This window comes from Coffea arabica, chromosome 4c (assembly GCF_036785885.1).
Source record: "Coffea arabica cultivar ET-39 chromosome 4c, Coffea Arabica ET-39 HiFi, whole genome shotgun sequence".
In the NCBI taxonomy this organism is placed as follows: domain Eukaryota; kingdom Viridiplantae; phylum Streptophyta; class Magnoliopsida; order Gentianales; family Rubiaceae; genus Coffea; species Coffea arabica.
Genome location: NC_092316.1, coordinates 48,992,318 through 48,999,713, shown reverse-complemented (window position 1 = coordinate 48,999,713; position 7,396 = coordinate 48,992,318).

Here is a 7,396-nt window from a genome sequence, read left to right as displayed (position 1 = left end):
AGCCAAGGGTGTACTTCAGAAATGGTTCATGCACCGATCATCGATTCACAGATAATCCCAACATTTATTAATAGATCAGTTATAGTTGTCATACACGCGATAAACAACCAACCCTTCCTTAATTTATCGATAGCTAAGGTACGACCGTTAGCTATTTCCCTAACCCAAAAACAATCCTAGGTACGACCGTAGGATTTAATTTCTGGTTTGCATTAATAATTAGAAAGGCCCAATCCTAATTAACAAACACGCTACGAGGGTTTGTTTAAATTAGATCAAATATTCCCCTGACACAAATCCAATTATGCCAGGTGCTACTGGGATAGAGATAACGAACAATTACGGATTCAATTACCCCTATATAGCAAAATAGCCTATGTGAATAATTAATTATTGCGCACTAACCAATCATACACAAAGCTATAGCGATTAAGAGTAAGGAACATGTAAATATCAATAAATGAAGAGAGCAATTAACAATGGTTTAGATCTCACAGTATTAGTTGAACCAATTCATCAGTTGTCCCCTTGTCTAGAGTTAGGGGTTTAGTTCCCCATTAGTGAGCATGCCATGCGGACGAGGTTAGAAAAAGCCATCGATTTGGTCGCTTCCGAGTGTCTTCCGATTCTCACCGCACAGAGGGTACGCACTCTCAATTCAATTCGGTCAAAGCTAAGATGGGAGGCAATGCCCAAGGTCCACAATTGCAGCTGCTTTTTGATTCCTTTCTTCCCTCACAAAACGTATGAGAGATTGCTTTGCTTGGTTTCTTCAATTTAATTGAGTCAATGGAGAATAGCCAATTGCTCAAGTCAACAGAGGATGGAAAGCAATGAAAAGTCAACAACAATGGCTCTGTCCTTTCTTTTCCAGCAATACATACGAGAGATTCAATTCAAATTGTTTGATTTCTCCAATGGTCTAGACTAACGAAAGAAAATCCAAAGGCAGCCCCAAAGTCAACAAAAACGGCTATTGCTTGCTGCCTTTCTCTCTACAAAGCTGCGGCTCTCTAGTCTCCTCAGAGACAAGGAAAACAAAACAAAGGAAAAAACTCCCCCCTAACCTAAGCCGCGCGAGAGATAAGTACAATCCCCCACAATAGCCGAAAAATTGTTACTTGTTTTCAAATTACAGCCAGACTCCCTAGAAATGTATTAAAATAAAATCTATTACAATTAGGTTTCTTCAGCTTCTCAAACGGGCCCCACGTCCGATGACTCTTCTAAAAGTTGAATTTAAGCACTTTTCAGCAACCATTCCTGCAATTAGCACCAAAACAAAATATCAGTAGAATTATCCCAATTAACGAAAATATTTAGTCAATTAATTGTGCAATAATGCCCAAAATACCCACTAAAATGCAACCTATCAATCTCCCTCACACCTGAACTATGCTTGCCCTCAAGCATAATTAACTCAGAAGTACAATCAAGATGCTAAGCAAATCACAGCAGTTCATACCAAGAATGGCATTCCAAACTCCCTAATAACCTTATCGAAATCAGAATATACCAAATCAACAATTCTCGCAGTTTAAAGTGCACTCATTCACTCCAAAATGTATATGAAATGTATATAAGATGGCTTTCAAGACAACACAATAGAATGACACTACCATAAGCTTGCTCATATATCATATCTCCACCACTTACTCATGAATTTAAATGCAGCAATCAAGGGACTTGCAAGGTTGTAATGGGGCTAGGGTGAGAAGGTAGGATAAAAAGGAGTCAAGAGGGTGTAAAAGTATAAAGGAAGTGCTCAGAAATTCATTACACAGATTCTTGCACATTGGGAACTTCAAAGCATCTCAACCATTACACAAGTGAAGCAAATTAGCACTTGCCGCAACCTTCGACTTTTCTTTTCTCCTCCTTTCATTCATCTACTTCCCTTTTGTCATCTTTTTTTTTTTGTTTCATTTTTTCCAATAACTCCCAACCAGCACCATAGAAATCAATTTTACTTGTTGATTTCCTGCACTTTGTCTTCTTTTCACATTTTCCTTTCTTTTTTTTTCTTTTTTCTTTCTTTTTTTTTTCGATACATAAATGGGTGTAATGCCCCTCGAATAGTACTCCAAAAGTCCGTATAATGAAATCAAAGCACTTCTTCATACGAGATTCAAAAAGAAAGTCTAAAAAGATTTCACGGCTAAGAGATGGGGTCTCAAGCAAAGAATAGGGGTTAAAGATCAACTTGGCTCCCTAATGGTAGTAAATAATCCAAGGGCTGATTTTTGAGAAAGTCCAAAAATGGCTCATTCCTAGGTGCCCTATCATTTCAATGCATTAAACTCATTTAAATGTGGTCTTGACATGCATAACCGAGCAAGTTCTAGAATGACAAATCATGTGCACTAACCACTCAAAAAAATGAAAAATTAGGCTCAAAAATCGCACGAGTGGTCAAATTTATGTCAAGTTCAGCATATTCATCAATCAATTCATCATCGAGGAAAATAGAACACCCCATGGCATGACTTGCTACGTACACTCATATCTCAATTGCATTCATCACAGTTTAAAGAAAGGAACTACTAAGGCAAGGAAAAAATTTAATCAGACAACTAAAAACACAACCAAAGCATAGTTAACCCTCCCCCACACCTAAACCTTACATTGCCCTCAATGTAAGCAAAGTAAGACCAAATCAGAGGTATTGGGGCAACGACACTTCCCTTAAAACGGAGGAGGGCAGAAATGAATCACGGCTGCGGAGGAAAAGGTGGGCAGAAACCCACATGATGGAGATACTGCGCTAAATTCTGAGCCACCCCGCCCATTTGCCGCTCCATCCGATCCATACGAGTGTCCATGTGCTGCATCTGGAAGGTGAGGGCCGCTAGCTGGCTATCGACGGAGGAAGATGGCGGAGGTGCCGAAGACGATGGTCCGGGGGCATCCGTGGACGGACCACCAGCCTCCGGGGCAGTAGATTTGGAAGCCCTGCGCTTCGGAGGAACAGATATTGGCCCCGGGGGAGCAAACTGGAAAGCGCCATTCACCTGTCGCACAAGACCCATTTTCTCCAAACAAACCAAATCAAGGGGCTCCATAATACAAGCACGATGTAAGTTATGATTATTCAAGTCCAAAATCCCAAGATTTACAGCTAACTGAGTGATAAAGGAGCCTAAGATTAATGGGTTATTTTTCTTACTGAGCACAGTTCAGAGGTGGAGGGCAAACCAACTACCCAAATTGACCCTAGTTCGAGTGACCATGCACCAAACGAAAAAGAACTCGGGCTTGGTCAGAGTATCTGAGCTATCCTTCCTACCTGAGAAACTATAGGCCATGAATCTATGTAAATAACGATAGGCGGCGCTCTTAAGATAAGAAGCCTTAGACTGACTGGGGTCATAGACTTGTCGGTCAACCGACAAACCGCTCCAATAATCAAGGTAATGAGAGAAGAATGGCTCCGAGTACTCGCACACACTGCGCATATACTCCTCACTCTGGGAGTAGGGAATATCAATAAACCCAAGAGCCAAATTAAACTCAGTGATAGATTGGTTGAACTCTCTACCCATTAATCGAAACCTCACTACCCCAGGAGTGGTAACGGAGAATTCATCAGGAATATTAAATTCAAAGGTAGCATAGAATTTTCACGTGAGTTCAGTAGAAGCAGGTTGATTGATAGAAGTATAGCGGGTCCAGCCTACGTTAGTCAAGTGCTGCGTGACCTCATCCCTCAGGTTTAGCAAATCAAGTGTAAGGCCATGGATGTATTTATAAGGAATTATCTTCCTTGTGCAAGCCGAAGCATACCGCTCCTTGTCGGCAGCCCGGGTGAAGGTCAAATTACCGCCAAAATGGGCCGGAGAGGAGATATGAACCTCCCTATTCCGTCCAAGGCGGGTACGGGGCCCTCCAGGCCCAGTCGATGGGGCAGGTCCCTCTAAGGGGACCGTAGGCTAAGGGGTTGAAGTGGAAGGCTTGTTCTTGCCTTTGGTTTTTGGTTTAGTCATTGGGTCTATTGGATAGGATAGAGGCAAGGCAAATGTGCACAAAAGAGGTCAAGCAGGAAGCTGATTCAGAAAAGGGTCCCAATCACAGCTCCCAGTCACAGACAAGCGCACAACCAATCAATAAAATTACCCCAAGAGTCAATTAATCCTGTGAATCAGCAAAATACTTTTCAACCACTACTAAATCACCCCAAAATTCACTTAATTAGACAAACGCAGCAAAATTCTCCCAAAAACTAATTAAACAGGCAACCAGGGTAAAAATTCCCCCCAACTATCACTGATTGAGCACAAAATTTGACAATTAATTAGCAATCGCCCACGGATATAGCGCAGCACCCAAAATCAATCACAAAATATCTGTCCTCAGCTAGCAATTAAAAAGAATCTGGGCTCAGCTACGAAAATAAGATTCTGTCCTCAGCTAATAAAATTAAGTAATCTGGCCTCAGCTACTTAGTGACAGAAAATTAAAGAAAGAAATCACCATGGGGGATAACCGGTAGTTGCTATGGATGGAAAAGAAAAAGCACGCAGGTGGCGCTAGAGGAGGAAGAAAGCAGCGCGCGCTGCCTCTCGTTGCGCGTGGCTGGCTTGCGTGAGCTAGCTGGCTGCTTCGCCTTTGGTCGCGCGCGGAGCGGGTGAGTGGCCGTGGGTGAAGTGGAGAGCAGGGGGATGCGCGAAAAGAGGGAAAAACTGCACTGGTCTGCTCGATCTGGAGTCGCGGTGGCCAAGAGAAGAGCTGAGCGAGGCGTTTGGCGGATGACTGCGCACCGTGCGCAGCTGGCTTGATCCGTGCGCGCAGTGGGGCGTTGCTCGCACGAGCTGGCCGTGCGTAGGCAGCTGGTGGCTGGTGAAGCTGCGCGCACAGTGGGCGCCTGCTTCGTGCGGCCATGTGGCGGCGAGTGCAGCGGCGTCGCTGCTCGCTGTGCGTGGGCTGGGCTGCGCTGGCGGAGGAGGTGGGCGAGCAGAGGGGTCGCGCGAGGCTGCTAGAGCTCGCGCGCGCCTGGATCACCTGTCCACCAGGATTTGGTTAAAGGATTTGGTTAAAGTTCCTTTTCTTATTGTAGATGATTTATTACTAGGATTTGGTGCCGCCAACATCTCAAAAATCTCGTTGGGCCTGGATTTCGTGCCGCCAACATCACATCCCGTTGGGCCTGGATTTCGTGCCGCCAACATCTCAAAAATCTCGTTGGGCCTGGATTTCGTGTCGCCAACATCACATCCCGTTGGGCCTGGATTTCGTGCCGCCAACATCCCAAATATCAAGTTGGGCCTGGATTTGATTTCGTGCCGCCAACATCCCAAAAATCTCGTTGGGCCTGGATTTCGTGCCGCCAACATCCCAAATATCAAGTTGGGCCTGGATTTGGTGCCGCCAACATCTCAAAAATCCCGTTGGGCCTGGATTTCGTGCCGCCAACATCCCAAATATCAAGTTGGGCCTGGATTTAGTGCCGCCAACATTCACAACATCAAGTTGGGCCTGGATTTAGTGCTGCCAACATTTCATTGGGCAGGCTCGGGTTTAATCCCACTGACCAAGTCATCACACTGAGGCAAATTATTTCGACAAGTCCCTCTTAGTCAAAAAAAATCAAAAAAATCAAAAAAAAATCAAAAATCAAATCAAGTTCATCACGGCAGGCTCGGGTTTGATCCCACTGTCCGATTGTCAAGACATTTCATTTTTACAGCCACTGGAGCGTGAGGTTAGTCCCGCCAGTGAGCATTTCATCGTCACTAGCCGTGGGTCGGTCCCACTATGGAGCATTTCATTTGCATCACTAACAAACATGGTTCAATCCCATCAACACTACATCTCACTTCAATTCATCTGATTTTTATTTTGTTCGGGTTAGTCCCGTTTAAATTCTGTTCGGGTCTATCCCGTGGGTCTATCCCAAGTTTAAATTCTGTTCGGGTCTATCCCGTGGGTCTATCCCAATTTTAAATTTCTGTTCGGGTCTATCCCAATTTTACATTTCTGTTCGGGTCAGTCCCGTTTTTAATTTTATGTTTGGGGTCAGTCCCATTTTAGAATTCTTGTTCGTTGAAATCATTTTTTGCAGCCAAATAATGCAGGTAAGTATTAGGTGTCTACTTATTTGTCTCAAGTTTTTTCAAAACTCAGACAAAGAGGGGCAAACTGTAGACACCAATTTTTTGGTGTAATTTCATTTTTTTTTATTCTTAGTTTTTTATTTTGTCATGTTCACTTTTTAGTTTTTAGTTTCTAGTTTTAGTTTTATTTTTAAGTTTAGCATATAATTTCTTGAGAAAAAAAGAAAAATCATAAAAAAAGAAAAAAAAAGGAAAAGGAAAATTGTTCACAAAAATACGTTCAAATTCAATCTTTTGGCATTTTGGTTTATTTTTGTTAATTTATTTTGAAAAAAAGAAAAAGGAAGGGAAAAATGAATGAAAAATTAAAAAAATTAAAAAAAAACGGCCATTTTTGTTTAGTTTTTTTTTGTTTAAAATTATTTTTGTTTTGTTATTATTATTATTACCTGGTTTGTGTAATTTTGTTATTATTATTTTATTTTATCATTTCTGTAATTATCAAATTGTTTAAAAAAAAAAAAAAAAAAAAGCTCGTGGCATGCAAGCTGCATTTTGCCGCAGCTTGCAAAGGGATCATGGAGCGGCTCCTTAGATGCAAATACAGGGAAAGTTGCTGAAGTTTTAGGGTTGGGGTTTGCTCATATAAAAGCCAAGGAGAAAGGGGAGCCGCGAAGGGAGTTTTGGAGAGGACGGCGAAACGAAAATTGAGCAACCGAGAGAGAGACAAACAAAAACGGCTTAGAAGAAAATAGAACAAGGGGCTGAGAGAGAGGATTGGGGACTAGGAGCGAAAGAAAAAGAAAAGGAAGAAGGAAAGGGTTTTAGCCGTGAGGATCTTGTGAGGAAAAATGAAGCAAGGGAAAGCAAAAGAGGGGAACTTTGGAAGGAGGAAGATCTGAAACTAACGAAAAAAGAGAGATTTTCTGGGGAGTCAACGGCTAAGCCAAACTGAGAAGCGAGAAAGTGAGAGCTTTAGAGAGTGGATGGCGGCAAAACAAAAAGAAAAAGAAAAGACTAAGCTGTGAGGAGGGGAGAGGATTGGCCAACCGCAAGGGTGAAGTGACGGCTAGAGAAACAAAGGCAGAGGTTTTGATGGCTAGGGTACGAACAGAAACCCAGAGGTTACAACTCTAAGCCCACGGATTTTCATCGAAGGCTGCAAGAAAGTTCACCTCTTCCGATCCTGGAGAACTTTACTCAATCGATTGTGGGTGTTTGTTGCCGATTCAAATCTGTGCACAGTGAAGAGGTAATCTTCGATCTTCCTCCCGGTTTCGTTTCCAGATTTGACTGGTGCTGAATGTTTATGGATGTTTGGTTCTGGATGTTTCTCCATTTTCCTT